The 21,301-nt window shown below is 45.3% G+C and overlaps 1 protein-coding gene across 2 annotated transcripts in view; it reads left to right on the top strand.

Moving 5' to 3' along the window:
* The first annotated feature begins 7,862 nt into the window (after positions 1–7,862).
* Clcn4 (Cl-/H+ antiporter 4) overlaps positions 7,863–21,301 on the top strand; it is a 67,974-nt gene continuing 54,535 nt past the window's right edge. Inside the window, exon 1 of one of the 2 annotated variants that reach the window (XM_090326617.1) lies at positions 7,863–8,152. The gene's annotated coding sequence lies outside the window, so the exon portion shown is untranslated. Of the gene's footprint in view, positions 8,153–8,388; positions 8,482–21,301 lie in introns of those variants that run through there. The other variant, XM_090326618.1, reaches the window with a different exon arrangement.

Consider the following 21,301-nt stretch of genomic DNA (forward strand, 5'->3'; position numbering starts at 1 on the left):
ACCCAGCTCTCACTGTAACCCTCCCCCTCGAGGAAGGCACTAGTTTACTTTTAACCACCTCTTGAAGCACCGGGTCATAACACTGCCACAAGCAATCATATTTCAATGTGAACTTCAGAGGAGACAAATCATATTCAAATCCTCACAGCTAGCTTTTCCCTATTAAGCAAAATGTTGGTGTAGGGGGTGAAGTCTGGCTCTGTCTTTGCCTCGCTCACGCTCTCATAGGTGCATACATATTCATCACCTGCTGTTTTCTTGAGTGATTTTTTTCCAGTGGTAGTATTGCATCCTGGGCCCCACACATAGGAAGTTAGCGCCCTACTTCTGTGCTGTGCCCCAGCCCCTTAAGTGCTTTGTCGGGGGGAAGGGAGCGGGAGGTTGTGGGGCTTGAACTCAGGGCCTAGGCATGGTCTCTGAGCTCTTGCTCAAGGTGAATGCTCTACCAATTTGAGCCACAGCACCACATTCCATTTTGGGGTAGTTCATTGGAGATGAGTCTCACAAACTTTCCTGCCCTTGCTGGCTTTGAACTGTGATCCTTCGATTTTAGCCTCCTCAGTAGCTAAATTATAGGCATGAGCCACCAATGCCAAAGTCCTTAAGCATTTTTAACTTGAATAAGTTTTTTTTCAAATCCATTTCTCCTGCTGAAATGAGCACATGGGTTTTCTTTTTCGAGTTAAGAACAAGATTTATTGTATTAGTTTCCTAACTGAAGACTACCCTAATTTATAAAATCAGTACCAATTATCATGATGTCACTCAGATAATCCAGGGTGATCTCTCCATTACCTCGGGATCCCTACCTAACTGGGCCCCATCCACACAGATGCTTTCATCACAGAAAGCAATGGTGCCACAAGTTCTCTGGTGAAAGACTATCTTAGAAGGGGGTTGTCCAGCCCATCAAAGAAGCACCCGCTCCCCCTGCCTTTGAAAAGGGTCACTTTCCATATTCCTGTATGGAAACCTTCTTGCAAATATCTCAAACTTTTCTTTGGAATAAAGGATGAAGTTCTGTCTATCTCTTCTTCCTCCTCTTCCTTCTCCTCCTCTTCCTCCTCCTCCTCCTTTTTGTTGATCATAGATAGGGCTTGAAGTCTGGGCCTGGGCGCTGTCCCCGATTCCCGATCTCTTCAGCTCAAGGCTAGTACTCCACCACTTTGAACCACAGTGTCACTTGTGATTTTTCTGGCAGTTAACTGGGGACAAGAGTCACGTGGACTTTCATGGCCAGCCAAGCTGGCTTTGAATCTTGATCCTCACTTCTCAGCCTCTGGAGTGGCCAAGATGACAGGCGTGAGCCACCGGCACCCAGCTGTCTGTTTCCTCTTGAATCAAGGTGTCTAGGGTTCTGGCAAAGGGCAAAGGTTGCAGCTGTCCATTGTGCCACCTCAGGAGCACCCGTGTCCTGTGGCTAGAGGTACACAGCCTTTTGGAATTCACACCGCTCCATCATTCTTACTAACGGGCACTCTGGCCAGATTACTTTTCCAACCCTGAAATTATAGGATAATAAACACTAATTGTTTTATGGTGATGAAATTCATTTAACAGAAATGCTTTATAGCATGGTACAATTGAATTATTTGTAGTAATGTTGGTTTTCTATATCTGCACCCAAATATGACAGTTACTGGCCAAATGCGACTCTTAATTACTTTGTGTGTGGCTAGTGTGAGGAGGAACTGAGTTTTTTAGCTTCTAATTTCTACATAGCAACTGTGGCTAGTGGTTATCATCATGGAGCAGTGCAATATTAGTAAAACTCAAGGCTAGGGAGCAGCTCAGCAGTAGAGTGCTTCCCAGGCATTCAAAAGGCCCTGAATTTGTGGGGTTTGACTCCCAGTCTCAGACAAAAAGGAAAAATCATATATTCAGTCCAAAGCACTGAGACAATTAACAGCTTCTTTTCAAAGCCCAGCTCCAGGGGAAGCCCAGCCTATTCCTTACCTGGGTACAATAAAATAAATCACTTCTGTGTGCCTTGCAAGCAGTGCAGATGCTAAATAATCAAGGGCACCATGCATCACTTTCCACCCAGCCCCCCAGTCAGTATTGTGGGGCCTGCCTTGATGGGAGAATTTACACCAAGGGAATCAGCCAGTGTTACAGTGTGACTTCCCAGCTCTACTCATGGAGGGCTGGGTTGTTTTGACATTGACTGGCACACAACTACAAATAGACCAATTTGAAAAATGCCCTGCTTAATTGCTTTGGCACAGTTTGAGTTTCCTGGCACTGAAGGAGAAAGTTATACAATTCTGGTTGTCAGAGAAGGAAATAACCCTATAGATTCTTACAGGAAGCAATAGTTCTCTCACATTTTCTAGAATGGACAGTGACATTGACGACAGCACCACTGAAGAACACAGAGGGATCTAAAGGCTGTTGTTAGTCACATCAATCAAAGCAGTCCCTTTGGAAAGATGCCAGTGCAATACAATGGAAGTCTGTGACTTTCAGATGTCTTTTGGGAATTATAAATAGCCCAGAATGCCCAGGAAAGGCTAAAGTGCAAGTTCAAATTCCACATCATTTATCTACTCCCCAAATCTTTTATGACATTGATTATATGTAATAACACCAAGCTAGATATGGAAGAGCTAATTCATTCATTCACTTACTCATTCATTCAAGGCAAGGTATTCAGGTATAAAAAAGCCAAGTCATAAACGTGAAATAGTTCTTGCCTCTAGGTTTTATTATGTTTCACCATGTATAGAGCTGATACTTTGAGGAGACGAGAGAAGCACTTGCCTTGGGTACAAAATTTAAGAGGGCACCAAAAGAGTCAATAATAAAGGTAGCTTATTACTTATTAAAATTAAAATAGACCCAAATACTGGGAGCTCACATCTATAATCATAGCTTTCAGGAGGCTGATATCTGAGGGTCACAATTTAGAGCCATCCTGGGCAGGAAAAAGTTGGTAAGACTTATCTCCAATTAACTATCAGGAAACTGGAAGTAGAGCTGTGGCTCAAAGTGGTAAAATGCTAGCTTTGAATGCAAAAGCTCAGGGTTAGTGCCCAGGCCCTGAGTACAAGCCCCACAACTGACATAAACAAATAAACAAAAACTGATACCAAAATACACAATTCACATAATATCAAATTTCAAAATATTTAAGCTTTTGTTCTTTGAGAACACTGCCCTACTATGTTAGGTTAATTTCCATTTTAATTATGCACTTCCATTTGGTGTAAAATATAAGAAACTGCCAGTTCTGGTGGCTCACACCTGTAGTCCTAACAACTCAGGAGGCTGAGATCGGAGGGTTGCAGCTTGAAGCCAGCCTGGACAGGGAAGTCTGTGAGATTTCTCTCCACTGAACTACAAAAAAAGGCCAGCAGTGGAGCTGTGGATCAAGTTGTAGAGTGCTAATTTTGAGCAAAATAAGATCAGGCACAGTGCCCAGAGCCCTGAATTCAAGCTCCAGAACTACCATCAAAAATCTATGTCAGCTGCTGGGAGTTTGGCCTAGTGGTAGAGTGCTTGCCTAGCATGCATGAAGACCTGGGTTCAATTCCTCGGTACCACATACATAGAAAAAGCCAGAAGTGGTGCTATGGCTCAAGTGGTAGAGCTCTAGCCTTGAGAAAGCCCAAGGACAGTGCTCAGGCCCTGAGCTCAAGTCAGGACTGGCAAAAAAAAAAACCTCTATATCTGCTTAAAATACACACTTGTGTTTCAAACCTTGGAAAATTTCCCACCTATGTGTAGCTAGCCCAGTCATGGGAATCTCTTCCCCTGAGGATCACCTCGGTTAGCAGTTTTCTGTGTTTGCTTCAGGGACTGCTTATACACGGACAGGAAATTGTACTTACAGTAGCCTTCTAATAAAGCAGAGCTTTCAGTATATTCTATGATGTGTTAAATCTTCCAAATGGCTGAAATGGACATTTCAGGCATCAAATTAATTCTTTCCCCTTTTATTTTTTGGTTGGTTGTGGGGCTTGAACTCAGGGCCTTGGTGATGTCCCTGAACTCTTTTGCTTAAGGCTAGCACTCTGCCACCTTGAGTCACAGTGCCACTTCCAGTTTTCTGGAAATTCATTGGAAATAAGAGTCTCACAGATTTTCTTGCCTGGCTGGCTGGGTGAGGTAACAGTGTGTGTATCAGTATCCCTCATCTCTACCCAACAATGAAAAAAGTGACCTACTGTGTCCCTACAGTTTCTGAGTGGGGCAGCCAAAAAGGTATTCTGTGTGAGGTTCAGAAGAGAAGAATAGACGCAGAGATGGCTCCACGCCAGCACAGGTTTACTGGGGGAAATACCTTCCATGGGGTGCCTCCAGCCAGAGCTAGACTCATTCCTTGCTTATGGTCTGAGGTATGTGTAGTGACTTCACAGGAATGCTAGAGTTGCTTGCGAGGGGTTGATACAAGTAACTAATGGTGGGCTATAGGTACTTGCCAAAAGGGTCACAGCTGGAGGTAGGGAGGGAGTAAAACAGGGTGTCTGTTGCCAACCAAATTGGATTATTTTCGGTCAAGGAGAAAGGCTAAGGTAGTTTGTAAATCAAGGCACGGGTCTGGGGCCTGAAGATAAGGACACCTGGCTACTTCAGACACTGGTGGCAGGATGCAGCAGCACCTCTACTGAAGAAGCCTTGTTTAGCTGGGCACAGTGGCTCAAGCTTGTAATCCTTGGGAAGATGAGATCAGGGAATCACAGTTCAAGGCCAACATGGGCATAAACGTTCATGGAGTGCCATTGCAATCATTTGCTGGGCAGGGCGGCACATGCTTGTCATCCCCATTAAGGTTGAGAAGCACAAGTAGATCAAAGCAAAACTGCTAGGACATAAAAGGAGGCTCTATCTTGAACAAAATCAACACTAACGAACAGAGGCTAGGGGCACCGCTCAAGGGAAAGAGAGCCTGCCTTGGCTAGCAAGCTCATTGCCCTATATTCAAGCCCTAGTACCACAAAAAAAAACGCTGTTGGAACTCTTTAGTGATATTTGTGGAAAAGTGACATAATCAAGAGGAAGAGAGAGAGAGAGAGAGAGAGAGAGAGAGAGAGAGAGAGAGAGAGAGAGAGAGAGAGAGAGAGAGAGAGAGAGAGAACACAGGCTAGAGACATTAGGCTCAAAAGTTCTTCCAAAATATTTATTTCATAAACAATATGGGGCTTTTAACAAAACCTTTTTTCCCTTGTTGCAAAATCAATATGCATTAATGGTAGAGATTTTTTTCTATGACTTTTTTTTGCCAGTCTTGAGTCTGGGCACAAGGCTTGAGCAATGTTCTTGGGTTTTCTCAAGGTTGGAGCTCTACCACTTGAGCCACAGCACCACTTCTGGCTTTTTTCTATGTATGTGGTACCACGGACTCAAACCTGGGTCTTTGTGCATGCTAGGCAAGCACGCTACCACTAGGCCAAACTCCCGGCCCTGTAGAGAAATTTTATTATCTAGCAAAACTAAGATGAAGAAAAATTTCAAACACCATTCATCCCACTAGCCAGTGAAATGCTACATTTAATATTTTGTTGACTTCTCTCCCTAATTCTTTCCTACATTTATATAGAAATGTATGTATAGTTGCACTGCCAATACACTATATCTACATTATGAATCGCTCAGGCTTGTTTATTGTGTAATATACTGTAAAGATCCTTTCTCCCCATAAGTATCTGTCACCAGAGTAATTTTAATTTCTGTATCTTACAGATGTCTACCCTATTTTTGGAAATTTAATTTGTTGCCAGCGGTCTGAGGTCAAAAATAATATTGTAGCCAACTTTCCCTAGCTTATTCCTTGTACACTGGTTCTATTCTTCCCCTCCCCCCAACTCCAGGACAAATTCCTGGACAGAAATTGTTGGGGCAGGCAGTTGTCAGAGCTCCAGAATAATTGGTCAAATTATTGATAATTTTAATGCTTTGGGTAGGAATTGCTAAGTGGACCACTGGAATGATTGGTAAATTACAAGTTCTCACAGGTGGTATGGAGTTTCTTTTTTTGTTGTTTTTAATCTTTGCCAAATTGATAATTCCATAGTAGGAAATGGAGGATATTGGAAGCTGTTTGAAACTGCAAGACCCAGTTTTAGGTCTGCTGCAATGTGTGTGTTTGTTTACAATTGAGTAATCACTTGGAAAAAAGAGAAGATGAAATTAAAGTAAGGGTGTTGGCAAAAAAAAAAAATCCCCAAAACTAAAAACCAAAACCAAAACCTGCTCGGAATGAGGAAGGTGCTTATGTTCTATCATTTCTGCCAAGTCGGTTGGACTGTGCCATCTTCTGCACTGCCCGGTACATTATACACTGCCCACTTCCCATTGATTCGACATTCGAGCTCCAGCGGGGCGGGGCGCCCCCACTGACGCAGGGTTCTGTTTCCACTGGATTGCGCAGGCCGCCGGAGGTAGGAGATGAGACGGGCTCTGTGCTCTCAGTGACCTGGCCGCTGCGCTGGGGCTGAGTGGCTGGGCCAAGCACGTGACTCTTCCCCCCTCCCTCTGGGGCCCTCTGAACCGCTGACGCCGAAATCCACACTTGCCTGTCAGGAAAATGAACGTGTCCCTTGTCCTGTCGCATCAGACCCTCAGACAAATGGAGCAGGGGATGTTGGTAGCATTTAAACTTTAGAGCTCTAGAATTCAACGACAAAAGGTAAGTTCTTTCTCACTCAGAAAAACAAACCTGAGGAAGTTAATCTACAAACCCACACCACCACTGTCAAGTTTTAAAATATAGTGTTGAAAATAATAGATCAGTGGGCTGTATTTATCCCTAAATTAAAGAATGACTTTCTGAAGAGAAATTTGGTTACTCTGAAGGGAATGTTGTTGTTTTTAAAAGGGGGTCAAGACTAAATATAGAATGGCATGAAGCTGCTTGAAATAAATAGCAAGTAAATTTAACCTGCTGGAAAGCAAGTTATTTCATTTGTCACTCAGGGATATGAGTGAAGGGAATATTAAAACTGTGGTTGCAACTCTTGAAATTGACCCATATGGAATTACAGTACAAATAGCATTGTTCTGCTTTTGTTCCTTTGCATTTCAAAAATGTCTGTGTGGTTTGACAAAAGAAGAATTTATATGCAAACTGCTAGAAGTCTGAAATATGCTTTTCACATTTATTAAACGATCACAGAATTTTCTTCCCTTTTTCATGGTATTGGAGTTTGATTTAAGGGTCTCAACTTTGCTAGGCAGGTGCTATATCATTTGAGCCATATCCCCGGTTCTACAGAACCTTCCAAGGCTTTCTAGACAAGGCTGTTTTAGTTGTGAATAAGAAAGGTTGACACTGGACATATTTTCTGTAATAGTAAAATGGCTCACCTTTTCAAACGAGGAAACATGCTGTGACATTGTGAATTAACTCATGCTTTACCAGAAAATTTAAGAAAATAAATATAGCCATATACAATTACTCTCACACAATAGTGTTATATTTAGAATGAAATGTTCAAATTAGTGTGTAAGTCACATCTTCACTCCATAAGTAAGTAGTGTTATTATATGGTATGGCTATTTTTTCTCCTTTGGCAAATACAAACAAATATTAGAATACAGCTCTTGAGAGTCAAGTATTATTATTCATTAGTACGATTAATATCTTAGTGTGTAACTACTTCCCACTCTTCAGCGTAGTATTTGACACCTGATTTGTCTATACAGCATGCATTCATGAACACTGTATTTAGTGTCACTTTGACTTTCACAAAATAGATTTCTCTGCTGCATTTCATAAATACTGGGTTTGAAATAAAACAGTTGCATGTCTTCTCACTGTAATCTGCTTATTGAGAGTTCCTTGGAAATCCTATTACATCCTTGGAGCCTGGAATAATTTGGATTTCCACTGCCCTGTGCTTTGTTTCCCGTACGTCTTGGAGCAAGGCCTGGGGAACGGCACAGATGGAACCAGATGCCCTGACTTAGGAGGAACTGGCTGAAGGTTTCTGGCTCCTCTCGCCTCACCTGGGACCTGGGATCAGAAGGGTCTTCCCACTTCCCCTGGGATCGCCCTGCTTCGCTCTCAACCTCGCTCCGAAGCCATCACGTGACGGCGCGGAGCCCCGCCCCCGGTGACGTCACAGAGCTCCCACCCTCCGCGCTGAAGAAAGGATGCTCTAGGATGCTGGCCAGGTGGGCGGCCGCGCTGCGCGGGCCAGCGATGCAGGTAAGGGACGCGGGGCGCGCGGACGCTCTCCCTGGCGACCCTGGCGGCGCAGGCGCTGCAGGCGGAGCCCTGGCCTGGCACCTTACAGCCCGGCAGCGCCCTCCCCACCCTCCCACCCCCAGCCCAAAGCAGAAGCCTCGGCTGCTTCTCATCACTGCTGCTGCGGCGGCGGCGGCGACTCCATGCACTAGGCGAGGAGTGGCCCGCTGCCTGCGAGCGTCAGGGGTTGGAGTGCACACCTGGAGAAGAGGGGCAGAGGTGAAGACGGAAGCCTCCCGGGGGGAGGATCTAGAATGATCAGAACACATGCATTCTGAGGAGAAACCCAGGTGTGTAAAGGAGTCGCCGTTTCCCTCCCTGTGCGTGTGCTGTGCTGAGTGCTGACATATTTGTCGCCCAGATCTGCTCTCAGTACGTCGCCTGCCTTTCTTCCCAAAGCAGAGGCTTGCTGGGCAATGGCAACGTCTTGGTTAACAATAGCCGGGCCAGGCTGGAGCATTGAAATGGGCAGTTTTTCTCGCCAGGTGTTTCAGTAGCTTGGAAAAATAATGGGCTACAATAAAATGCATCCCCCGAAGAGAATAGGCCAGTGGAAGAGCCGGCAGCGTCAGGAAGAACAAGATGGCCTTTAGCAGGGGGTAGGGATGGAGCCCAACCCTGAAGAATTTCCAGCGTTCGCTTGAATAATTAGCTCAGTGAAGGAAGGGGCTTGCTGACTCAGCGGCAGATGGAGGGCTCAGGGGACTTCAGTTGCAGCGGGACCATGCTGGTGGGGGGGCGATTAATGGCCTCTTTTTTGGACCCTGCTTACATTCCTTTTTCCAGGTCTGAAGCCAGGCTGAATGGGCACCCTTAGGAGGACAACGTGGCATTCCCCCCCCCCCAAAAAAAACCCTGCACCCTGTGCAAGCTGAGGCCTTGCTAAACTGTATTGGAATTCACCCCAGGAGGAATTCTGCTACAGAATGGCAGCGGAGCCTGAAACAATGTTATTTCCATGGGTAGTTGAAGAAAGCATTTCTTTCAGCGTGGGATATCCTGATGTGTTGCTTTAGCTACTCCGTCATTTATTCATTGCACTTTTCTTCCTTTGGCTCAGCTGGGTTTAGGATTGAGATCAGCTGTTGGGGGCAGCGCAGGCGTAGAGCACGTGCTGAGCACGTGCCGGCCTCACCATGCACAAAGCAAATCAATTTACCAGATGAAAATAGCCCGAGTCCCCGCCCTCTCCTTACTCAGCCGATTCTGCTTCTGCTTTGTGACTTGAACCCGGAATGAGTAAGTCTGCTTTCAAGCCTTTGTTTTCTCATCCTCAGAGTGACAGAGATTTAGAATAACATTTTTCAAATGGGCACACACAGAATTTGAGGCCAGATAACTGTTGGTTGTAGGAGCTGTTGTGTGTATTATTGGACATTTAACACCTGTGGCCTCTTCCTAGCAGGTGCCAGTACCAAGCTTCTCCTAGTTAGGACGCCAAGTATCACTAGATGTTAACGCGTATCCCCTGACAACTTCAGCATCCTTGCTTGAAAACTAGTGATTTTCACTTTTTCTTTTTTTGGCAGTACTTGGCTAGGTCCCAGTGTCTCAAATGCTAGGTAATCATTGAGCAACCCTTCAGTGCCTAGCTATCCTAGAAAAGTTGTTCTGGCTCCACCATTACAGAATTCTTTTTCCTATGATTTCTTCAATGTGGAGCCCTGAGTGTGAGAAATCAAGTTCCCTTTTATAAGGTTGGATATATTAGAAAATACAATGTGAAGGCCTTTATATACCAAGGACTTTTAGATACCATTTCTATTATAAGTGGATGGGGATATTTGTATGCTATTAGTAGCTGGGAGATGACCTGGCAGATAGGCCAGTTTGGGGAGAAAAGAAAACAAGTACTAGTTAACCAGGAACCTACTGGGGTGCCTGGTGGGGCACTCACATGATGTGGCTGCAGCGAAGGGATGGCACTTCATTAATTTTTTTAAAAAAATAGTTATTGTAAAGGTGATATACAGAGGGGTTACAGTTACATAAGTTAGGACAAGAGTACATTTCTTTTTGGACAATGCCACCCCTACCCTTGGTCTCTCCCAGTTGTTTTTTTTTTTTTGGTCAGTCGTGGGACTTGAACTCTGGGTCTGGGCGCTATCCCTGAGCTCTTCAGCTCGAGGCTACCACCCTACCCCTTGAGTCGCAGCACCACTTCCGGTTTTCTGGTGGTTAATGGGAGATAAGAGTCTCACGGACTTTAGTGCCTGGGCTGGCTTTGAACCTTGATCCTCAGATCTCAGCCTCCTGAATAGCTAGGATTACAGGCATGAGCCACTGCCCGGCTCTCTCCCACTTTTTCCCTTCCTTCCCCACCTACAAGTTTCATAATTCCTCTTCAACATAGTGTCCAGTCAGTATCACTGCTGCATTTGTTCAGCTTTTGTTCCTCCATTTTGGGGATGGCACTTGTGATATTAGGGCATAAGGAGCCAATAGCTTGTTTCAGGTACTATGTTTTCCACCAGGGTCACAAGTGCTTGTAGTACTAAATCTCAGCTTAGGATGGGGCTGGCAGCCAAGAGCTCTGACCACCAGCATGTGAGGTATTCTAGAAATGAAATGAGGTGCTCTTCTGTGTTAGTCCCATGAGGTAAGAATAGGATGGTGATGGCATGCACACAGGAGGAGGCACACACTTTGCCTCCCGGAGTGGCATGCTGGCTAGTCTCTCTGAGCAGCAGGCACACACACACACACACACACACACACACACACACACACACACACACATCATACTTTGGAACTGGACTCAGTCTGCAAGCCTAGCTTTAGTACATAGAAAGGTGACCACTGCCAGGCCAGAGTGACCAGTCAGAGTAGGTGCTAGGACCGTGAAATAACGTCCCGCCATCCATGAGCATACTGCTTCCTTGGCATTTAGAGAGGACCAGGGAGATGGAAGTAGCCTGGCAACTGGAGTCTCTGGAGGACATGGAATCATATTGGCAGTAACACTGCCAGATGTTTCCTGTGGTGGGAGCAGCAAGTGAGAGGTCTTGGAAAACTTGGTCCTTGTCTTCTGAGCCTAAGACTGTGCTGTGTCCTGTCTGTATCCTACAGTAGTCACTGATTCCTCTCCCTCTCCCTTCCTGGTCCCATAAACTATTTCATCTGGGAGGTTCAGGACGTCCTCTGGGGAAGGTTGACCTTCAAGAGAAGGGGCTGCCACGCAGTGTTGAAAGCCAAGGCAACAGCAGCTGGCCCTGGGTTCTTCCCAGGACTTTATCTCTGAGGGCTTCCTTTCCTGAGGTCTGACTAGTGATTCTAGGGTTCAGTCTGGCTCTCCCAGACTCTTCTGAGCCCCAGAATGGCTTGACATACTGCTTTCCGGGCCTTGTCTTGTCACAAGTTCGTGTCATGAAGGAGAAGTAGGCAGGTGGGGTGAGGGGTAATTCTTATCAAATGGTTCCCAAGAGCCTGGATAGCCACATAGAACTTGGGGCCATCGATCAGATCATGGCCTGAACAAATGTGTAGGAGGCAATATGGGGATACCTGGTGACTCTTCATGTACCTGGTTATTAAACAACTCCGGGGGTCTGGTGTTGACGTACTTAGACGTGGTAATCGGTGGAGTGGTAGGCAAGCCTCGGAGATGGACCTGGCCCTCCACATCTGCTAGGCTGGAGTCTAGGCTGCACACAGTGGTTGCAGCAAGGGGCTTAAGGGGGAAGGAGCTCATGTTTTCACCAGGGGTGTGTTCCCTCTCTCTTGATGGCCCCGCAAAAAGGGGCCGGCCTGACATGAGCAGCACTGCGGGGTGATGGGGATACAATGACCTCCTAGGAATTGAAACATGGCAACAGCATGTTTCTGATAGCAGGTTTCCCAGTCCTAGGTCAGCGTGAGGCGGGAGCTACCTTCCTTCCTTTTGTTTGTTGGTCATGGGGCTTGAACTCAGGATCTGGGAGCTGTCTCTGAATTTTTTTTCTTTTTTCATACATTTTTATTTTAAATAATGGAAAGGTTACGTTATATTCACCATACATTGATACCCTTTCTCATGTCTTGGTTCCAATTTCCCTCCCCCCACCCCCGCCCCTCATCTTGTTTTCCTCTCTTCCCTATCGACTTCAGATAACCAAATACACATATATACAATATATCAGACAACCAGGTGAGATACTGTAACAATGTGAGATAGCCAAGGGACAGCAAAAGAGATGAGAGATAACATAGTACGTTAAGGACAACAATCACTCATTATACAGCTTTCGTTTCTGTATCCTGGAGGTCCTTTCATTTAGCTTCATACTATATGGCCTTATGTATCTAGGTTTTGTTCTATTATAAATCTCTGCTAGGAGAACCCAAGGTTTCTACTGATTATGACAAATGAGGGAAACCATTGAGCCTATGTTCCTTTGAGTCTGGCTTACTTCACTTAATACGATTTTTTCTAAGTCTTTCCATTTCCTTACAAATGGGGCAATGTCATTCTTTCTGACAGCAGCATAGAATTCCATTGTGTACAAATACCACATCTTGTTGATCCACTCATCAACTGAGGGACATCTAGGTTGGTTCCATATCTTTGCTATGGTGAATAGTGCTGCAATGAACATTGTTGTGCTAGTGGATTTAGTATGTCCTTGTTTCTGGATGATTGGGTAAATGCCAAGTAGTGGAATTGCTGGGTCATAGGGGAGCTCTATGTTTAGCCTTTTGAGGCACTGCCACACTGCTTTCCATAGAGGTTGAACGAGTTTGCACTCCCACCAACAGTGCAGTAGTGATCCCTCCTGGCCACATCCCCTCCAGCATCTCTTGGTATTAGATTTCTTGATTCTGGCCATTCTAACTGGAGTGAAGTGGACTCTCAGAGTTGTTTTGATTTGCATTTCTTTTATGGCCAGAGATGTGGAGCATTTCTTCATGTGTCTATAGGCCATTCTTATTTCTTCTTCAGAGAAGACTCTCTTTAAGTCTTTGGTCCATCTTTTAATGGGATGGTTGTTTCTTTGGAGATTAGTTTTGGAGTGATTCAACTTTTTGAGCTGTTGATATATTTTAGATATGAGGCCTTTGTCTGTTGAATGGTTAGTGAAGACCTCCTCCCAATCTGTAGGCTTTCTAGTTAATTTGCTAGCTATGTCCTTTGCCATACGGAAGCTCTGCAGTTTAATGCAGTGTCTATGAGTTTCTTTTTGCTGAAGGCTAGCACTTTACCACTTGAGCCACACTGCCACTTCCACTTTTCTGTTTATATGGTACTATGGAATCGAACTAGGGACTTCATGCATGCTAGGCAAGCACTCTACCACTAAGCCACATTTCCGGCCATAAATTATTCTTGTACTTGCTTCTACACTCGGTCTGTTGCAGAACCCTTCCTTGTCCCCCTCCTCCTCAGCAAGCTGGGCTGCTGCCCCTGGCAGGTCTTGCCATCAGTCCTTCAACACTTCTCTAGCAGGCAGCTGGAAAGAAACTCCCCTTAATATTCAGGGGCGGGTTTCTGTTCCAGACAGCAATGCATATATTTTACAGTTCTTTTGTATGAGCTTTTGTGCTCAGGACTTGCACTCTGCCACTTGAGACTCAGCTCCACTGCTGGCTATTTGGGTGGTTAGTTGGAGGAAGGGTCCTGGGAACTTTCTTGCCCTAGAAAAAACTACAGTCCCCAGATTTCAGCCTTCCAAGTAGCCAGTATTATAGATGTGAGCCACGGGCACCTGGCTATGGTACTAGTGATTTTTTCTTTTTGAAGAGGCTGGCTCATTTTGTGTGCCATAGTGATACATTTTAATGACTGTTTTGGAACAATAATACATACACAGGTGAAATTTTCAAGGGTATACAAAAGATATTCTGTTTCCTTCCAGTTCTGAGCTTTCTGCCTCTCTTCCTGAGGCAAGCTTCTGCAGATCACTTAGTTATATATTATTAGAAATTTCACGGGAAGATAGCCCTGTCTGTATAATGCCTAATTTTCCTTTCTTGGGATATAATTTGCACAAAGTTAAATGCTTATGCTATTCTGTTTTAACAAAACAGAGACCCAGAGGGTCCCATCCTGCCCTACTTCAGTCACAACCTTCTGGCAACAGAAAGTAATAATTTTGCTTTCTGTCCTCACAATTTTGGACTGTCCTCAGACTTCACATACGTGGGAGCAAACAGTAGATGTGATTTCATATCTGGCTTTTACTCTTTATAATTTTGAGATTCATCTGTGTTTCATGAGCAGTAACCAACTCTGATTTTGTTTGATTGGGACTTGAACTCTGAGCCTGGGTGTTGTCCCTGAGCTCTTCAGCTCAAAGCTACCACCCTAGCCCTGGAGCCACAGCGCCACTTCTGGATTTCTGGTGATGAAGTATAGATAAGAGTCTCACAGGCTTTGTATTGCCTGTGCTGGCTTTGAACTGCGATCCTCAGATCTCAGCTGTTGGAGACCATTGCTTTCAGCTTCCTGAGGAAGTAAGATTATAAGATGGCACCTGGCAGCTTGCCAATGAGTCAGTACTTGCTGACCAGGAAGTTTCTTTGCATTTGTTGATTTGTTTCTTCCGTGCTTTTGGATAGAGTGGATCGCTAGATTTCTTCCAGGTTTGTTTGCTGCTTGTGCAGATGACCTTTACTGTGATTGGCTGCTTAAGGGTATAAATAGTGTAGGATTTCCGGGGAAGAAAGGAGAAAGGTAGAGAAGAGGAGAAAGGCAGAGAGAAGGAGAAAAGCAGAGAGAGAAGAAAGGAGAGAGAAATAAAAGACCTCTGCTTGCAGCTATTTGAGTCTGTGATCATTCCCAGTCCACCTTCGAAGTGACACGTCATTGCTGCAGGCAGCGACACTCAGCCTCATGAGTAGCTAGAATTACTGGCGTGAGCCACCGTGCCCAGCTTTTCTTAATTTGTTTTATTTTTTGCTAGTCCTGGTGCTTGAGCACTGTCCTTGGACACTTTTTGCTCAAGGCTAGCGCTCCACCACTCGAGCCACAGCAACCCTTTTGGCTTTTTTGGTGTATATGGTACCAAGGAATCAAACCCAGGGCTTTGTATTCTAGGCAAGCACTTTACCGCTCTGCCACACTCCCAGCTTATCAATCTTTTATAATCAGTGATGATAATATTATAGGCATATAAAAACTCCAAAGAGAAAATGACTCCTTCATTAAATTAATAGGGTAGAAGCAGTTTGAAAATCAAGGTACTCCCTACAATTTTGCATATGAGGAACAGATGTTTAGAGGAGTCACGTGTCTTACCCTGCGCTATGTGAGCAATTGTGCTATAGCTATGGAACAACTGGGTCATCTCTGGGTTCCATTTAGAATGTTTTTTTTTCCGGCCTAGGTTCTGGGAGGTCAAAAGCCATATTTGATTTATTCAGTGCTGCAAGCACAGAGGATAGCACATAGCAAGTGCTCATTAAATATTTGTTGAATGAGACAATAAATGACTTGCTAATATCTTGAGAAAACACCATTAATGCTATGAGAACTGAATGAACATTTCTGTAAGAAATGAGCCTTGATATTCATTCACTCACTCATTCACTCACTTATTCACTCGTTTACGACCTCAGTTATATGGGTCTATATTTTTTACATAGCTTAACTCATGCATGCTAAGCAAGTGTTCTACCACTGAGCCATAGCCTCAGGCCTCCCAATTATGTTTAAAGTCAACAACTATTCCTTGGGCCCAGTTATATATCTAGGCTAGAGTTTCTCCTCCTCCTCCTCTTCCTCTTCCTCCTTGTCAGTTGTGTCCTGAGCTCTGCTGATCAAGGCTAGTGCTCTATCACTTTGAGCTGTAGCGCCATTTCCAGTTTTCTAGTGGTTAAGTCGAGATGAGTCTCACAGACTTTTCTGCCTGGGCTGGCTTTGAACTGTGATTCTCAGATCTCAGCCTCCTGAGTAGCTAGGATAACACCAGATACCTGACAGGTCAGGATTTCTCAGCTTGATACTGTGTCCATTTGGCTTTGTGATAGTGGCTATTTTTGTCTCATGTGTTGTGCAGTGTTGAATGGGTGTAGGTGAGGGAGGCCACTAAACACTGCACAGTGTATCATTGCCACATGTCCTCTAGGGGGCGAAATTGCTTTCAGTGTAGAAACAACGTTAAGTGCTGGGATAGAGATTGGAACCAAAGAACCAAGGCTAATGTCCTAGAGGACCAGTCCCTGGAAGACAGCTGTTGTTCAGTTATTCCACTGAGCGAGAGAGCAGGAGGAAAGAATGGATGGAAGGTCTTAAAAGCAGAGTGCCTGCCCATTGGCTGAATTGGGTGAGTTGAACTCATGGTCAAGCTATACAAGGGTGTGAAGCCCTTGTTATCCATGCCAGGAGGACTCAGCAGGAAGATCCAAAGTGGCCTAGAGAAGGCTGTGTGGTGAGAGTGCCCAGCTGGGCCAGTTAGGGGCTGATGTGTCAGAGGCCTACAGAGCTGCTTTGCCTACTGCCAGCCAGCTCCTGCTCAATCATCTCTTCCGGTGGCCACGGCTGTGTGCTCACCCGGCAGTTTTTGAGGACTCTGTGGCCTGTTTGCTTTCTTCCTGAGTCTTCGTTTCCCTTCAGGACTTATTTGGCTAAATGTGAAACTTGCTCATTTTCCTTCAGGGTAACTGCTGGAGGCACTGGTTGAACTCAAAGGGCTTTGAGGTCGAGATACAGGAGGCCCGGCCGCAGTGAGTTGTTTTTTCCTCTTAGCTTAGTCGTACTTTTCACCAGCACCCATTTCTCCCCAAACCTGGAAAGTGGCTGGAATCATAGCCATTTCCTCACCACCGCAGCCATATGCCCTTCACTGAGGTCAGTGTGAGGACATAGGAGAAACACAGGAAAGCTCCATATAATCGTGATAAACTTGCTAGTCATCCAGTTTAAAAACCTTTTTGTGAAGGGAAGTATTAGAGGTAAGAAGAAAATCTGTTGGTGTAGAGAAACACTCATCAGAAAGTGGTCTACCGAAGACCAGGGGGACGACGTGTAGGAGAGGGAGGGGCAGAGGGTATTCTCTCTAGCACTGTCTTTGGGACTGATATGGGTTGAAATGTCTCCTTCGAAATTCACATGTTGAATTCCTTAATGCTAGGTACTTTAGAGAGTGACTTTCTTTGGAGACAGAATCTTTACAGAGGTAATGAAGATACGATAAGGTCATTAATGAAAGCTCCTAATCAAATAGGTCCTGTATCCTCATAAGAAAAGGAAAATTGGCATTGGGCACTGATGGCTCTTGCCTGTCATCCTAGGTACTGAAGAGGCTGAGACCTGAGGATTGCTGTTCAAAGCTAGTCCAGGTTGGAAAGTCCATGAGACTCTTATCGCCAGTGAACCACCGGGAAACCAGAAGTGGTGCTGTGACCTAAAGTGGTAGGGGGCTAGACTCGAGCAAAACAGCTCAGGGACAGTGCCCAGGCCCTGAGTCCAGGCCTCACAACAGACAAAGAAAAAGAAAATTGGCACAGGCGCACACAAAGGGGGAAGATTGCATGAGGACAGGACCTGGAGAGAGGCCTGGAATATGTCTTTCCTTCAGAGCCCACACTTTGATCTTAGACTTTCAGTCTCCAGATCTGTGCTGCAATAACTTTCTCTTATCGGAACCACCTGGTCTGTCTATTCTTACAATAGCCCAAGAAAATGAATATAGGCGTGTTTGGGAGGGTGTGGGAGGAGGAGAGTTTCCACTGTGTCTTTGACCAGCTCTTTCCACATGATTCAGGAGAAACCTGGCTCCCAGTAGCCTCTTAGTGGAAGCAAGGGGTTTCTCTATCCTGCTTGGGCTCCCTCCAGCTCCGTCCTCACTCCCTCCACACCTCTGCTCTGTCTTAGTTGACTTATCGTATGATGGGACTGGGTGATAGTTCCTCATTTGTCAGGTGTCAGGAGCGCTATCAACTACATCCATGGAAGAGGACCCTCACGTTGTAAGCCTAGGTGCCATTGTTGTTGTTGTTATTAGAAGATATCTCAGGAAATTCGAAATTGTTGACTCTTGGCACAGGCAACAGAGAGTTCATGTCCCCATCCCCCTTGAGTGAGGGTGGGGAACACTGAGCCGATTGTGTCACCCGAGGCCACTTGAGGTTGGTCTCATTTTCTTTCCAACACACAGGCTGGGTTTGAAAATAGAACAGATAGCCACATGGGCCTGGGGCCGTAGCAAGCCTGCCATGCCCATAGCAGTTCCCCCAATTCTGTGTGAACCATATGGCAGTCAAAGGACACAGAGAGTTCTGGTGGACAGAGAGCTGTGCCAAGCAGGAAGGAGGAGGGGGAGAAAGGAAGTGACATCCCTCTGTTCCCTGGGCTACTGGCCAAAAGTTTTTTCCAGTCCTGGGGCTTGAGCTCAGGGCCTGGGCACTGTCCTTGGACAGTTTTTGCTCAAGGCTAGCACTCTGCCACTTGAGCCACAGCTCGACTTCTTGCTTTTTCTGGGTATGTGGTGCCGAGGAATTGAACCCAGGGCTTCACGCATGCTAGGCAAGCACTCTACCACTAGGCTACACTCCCAGCCCCTGGCCAAAATTTTAAACAGGCTTAAGTTTAATTATCCCATGCCTCTCAGCATGGTATTTTGCTCCCAGCTGTTCTGAGACTTGGCTCTCTTCAGTCCTGTGGCTCTCAACCTATTCTGCGTGGCCACCTACGGATTCTTGTCACTGTCTTTTCTTTGGAGAACCTAGTTTGGCATTTGGAGGCTTGACGTGTGTGTGTGTGTGTGTGCGCGTGCGCGTGTGTGTGCGTGCACGTGCACTTTGTATTTTCTGGATATGAATCCTTTATTGGTTATGTATCTGGCAAAGATTTTCTCCCATTCTGTGGTTTGTCTCTTGGTTCTGGTAATTATTTATTTTGCTGATTCAGTCACATTCATCCATCCTTACATAAAGACCTCAAATAGCAAAAGCAATCCTGAGCAGAAAGAATGACACTGGATCTCTCACAATACCAAATTTCAAATTATAACACAGAGATGTAGTAACAAAAATGGCATGGTAATGGCACAAGAACAGACATGAAGATCAATGGGACAGGATAGAAATATGCAGGAATAAAACCATACAACTATAGCCATCTGATCCTTGACAAAGGAGCCAAAACACACACTGGAGAAACAACAGCTTCCTTAAGAAACACTTCTGGGTTTCTGGCTAGCTGCATACAGGACACTGAAACGAGACCCCTGTCGCTTACCCTGTACAAAAATCAACTTCAGTTGGATCCAATATCTTCCTGTAAGATTGGAAACCATAAAACTATCAGAAGAGACTATAGGGAAAACTCTGGAAGATATAGGCATAGGTAAATATTTTCTTTGATACCTCAAAAACAGTTTTTGACAGCCCTGGAGATTGGACCACCCAAGGGCATTGAACACACTGAGCTTGTTACTAAGTATATGGCCCCTGCTCCCAGTAAGAATGGGGAAAAATGGATTTTGCACCAGGGGTCACCTAAGGAACGGTCACATTGTGGCTATTATATTGTCTCTTTTTTTTTGCTCAGGTACAAAATACAAGAGAGGAAACAATTGCATTTAAGGGGCAAGTTCCGAGGTCATCGGTTTAGAACCATTCTCCATGGTGCACTTCAGGCCTGTCACATGAGCAAAGCAGGTGCTCGTTCTTCAGTACTGCAACTTGGGTGTGGCCATAAAGGTCAAGGCTTCTCTGTGGCATCTCCAGGATGTGACAGAGACAGTGCAGGGACAGCCTCGGGTCCATATCTCTTCTCAGTGTCTCCTCATGTCCAATATGGGAGTGTGTGTGTGAGTGCATACACATGTGCATTAAGTGCGCATATATGAAAGTGTATATGAACTTTGTGGTGACAGAAAATCCTTGTCCTTTTGTTATGTTGTTAATTTTCCACTTTTCATCTCTCATTTCTGAGCAGTACAAGTAAGCAGATAAACAACTATTGGCTACAGTCTCAAATATTTGTAGCAAAAACTTTCTGTTGTCTCCATCCCCACAGACAGGTTACAAGAACGGTGCTCTCTATGCCAGGCACAGTGACTCACGCCTATAATCCTAGCTACTCAGGAGGCTGAGATCTGAGGATCTTGGTTCAAAGCCAGTCTGGGCACTAAAAGTCTTATCTCCAATTAACCACCAGAAAACCAGAAGTGGTACTGTGGCTCCAGGGGTAGGGTTGTTCCCTTGAGCTGAAATGCTCATGGACAGCGCCCAGGCCCAGAGTTCAAGTCCTACAACCAACCAAAACCAAAACAAAAACCCCCCAAAACAAACAAACAAACAAACCCAGTGCTGTGTTGCGTAACTGTAATCTAGTGATTAATTTGTACTTGGTTGCAGTGTGGAAGCATGTTGTGTGTGCAAACAGATACCAGGGTTGGGTACAGGCCACGTGGGGTACCCCTGTCCATGTATGTTCCAGTGTACGCCTCTTGTTAGGGAACTGAGTGGAAAATGGGGAGCCAGGGACCAAGTGGCCTGGTTGTGAGCCCAGGGGCTAATCATGCACTTGAAGTCCAGGCGGCTTCCACTCCCACACTCATGGGATGCTTTTAGCTTTTTTGTTTTGTTTTCTTGCCAGTCCTGGGGCTTGAACTCAGGGCCTGGGCTCTATCCTTGAGCCTTCTGTGTGCAAAGCTAGTGCTCTACCATTTGAACGACAGTGCCACTTCTGTCTTTTTCTCTGTATGTGGTACTGAAGAATTGAACCCAGGGCTTCATGCATGCTAGGCAAGCACTCTATCACTAAGCCACATTCCCAGCCCTACTTTCAGCCTTTTATATCACCCCTTCAACTTCTGTCTGCACACCCTACATGCTGCTGGTTAGTTTAAGGAGTTGCAAAACAAATACCTATGCCATCCTGTTACCTTCAGGATAGGATACAGAGTACTATGTCATCAATCTCTCTAACTCCCCCCAAACTGATCTCCTGAATACACCTGGGTGTGTCTGCTTTTCTTCGTAGATTCACCACTGGAGTCTGCATTCACTTCTGCCAGTCTTTGAACATTACATAACTAGAACAACACAGCATGTATTCTGATACATCCTCATTCTTATGCTCAGTGGGCTTTGTTTAGGCCAACTGTTGTAAACATCTGTTGGGATGCACTTGAGGCACAGTGGGGAGAAGAGAAGCTACTGGATAGGACAGAAAAAGTACATGGA

This window comes from Megascapheus bottae, chromosome X (assembly GCF_031878675.1).
Source record: "Megascapheus bottae isolate mThoBot1 chromosome X, mThoBot2.hap1, whole genome shotgun sequence".
Classification (NCBI taxonomy): Eukaryota; Metazoa; Chordata; class Mammalia; order Rodentia; family Geomyidae; genus Megascapheus; species Megascapheus bottae.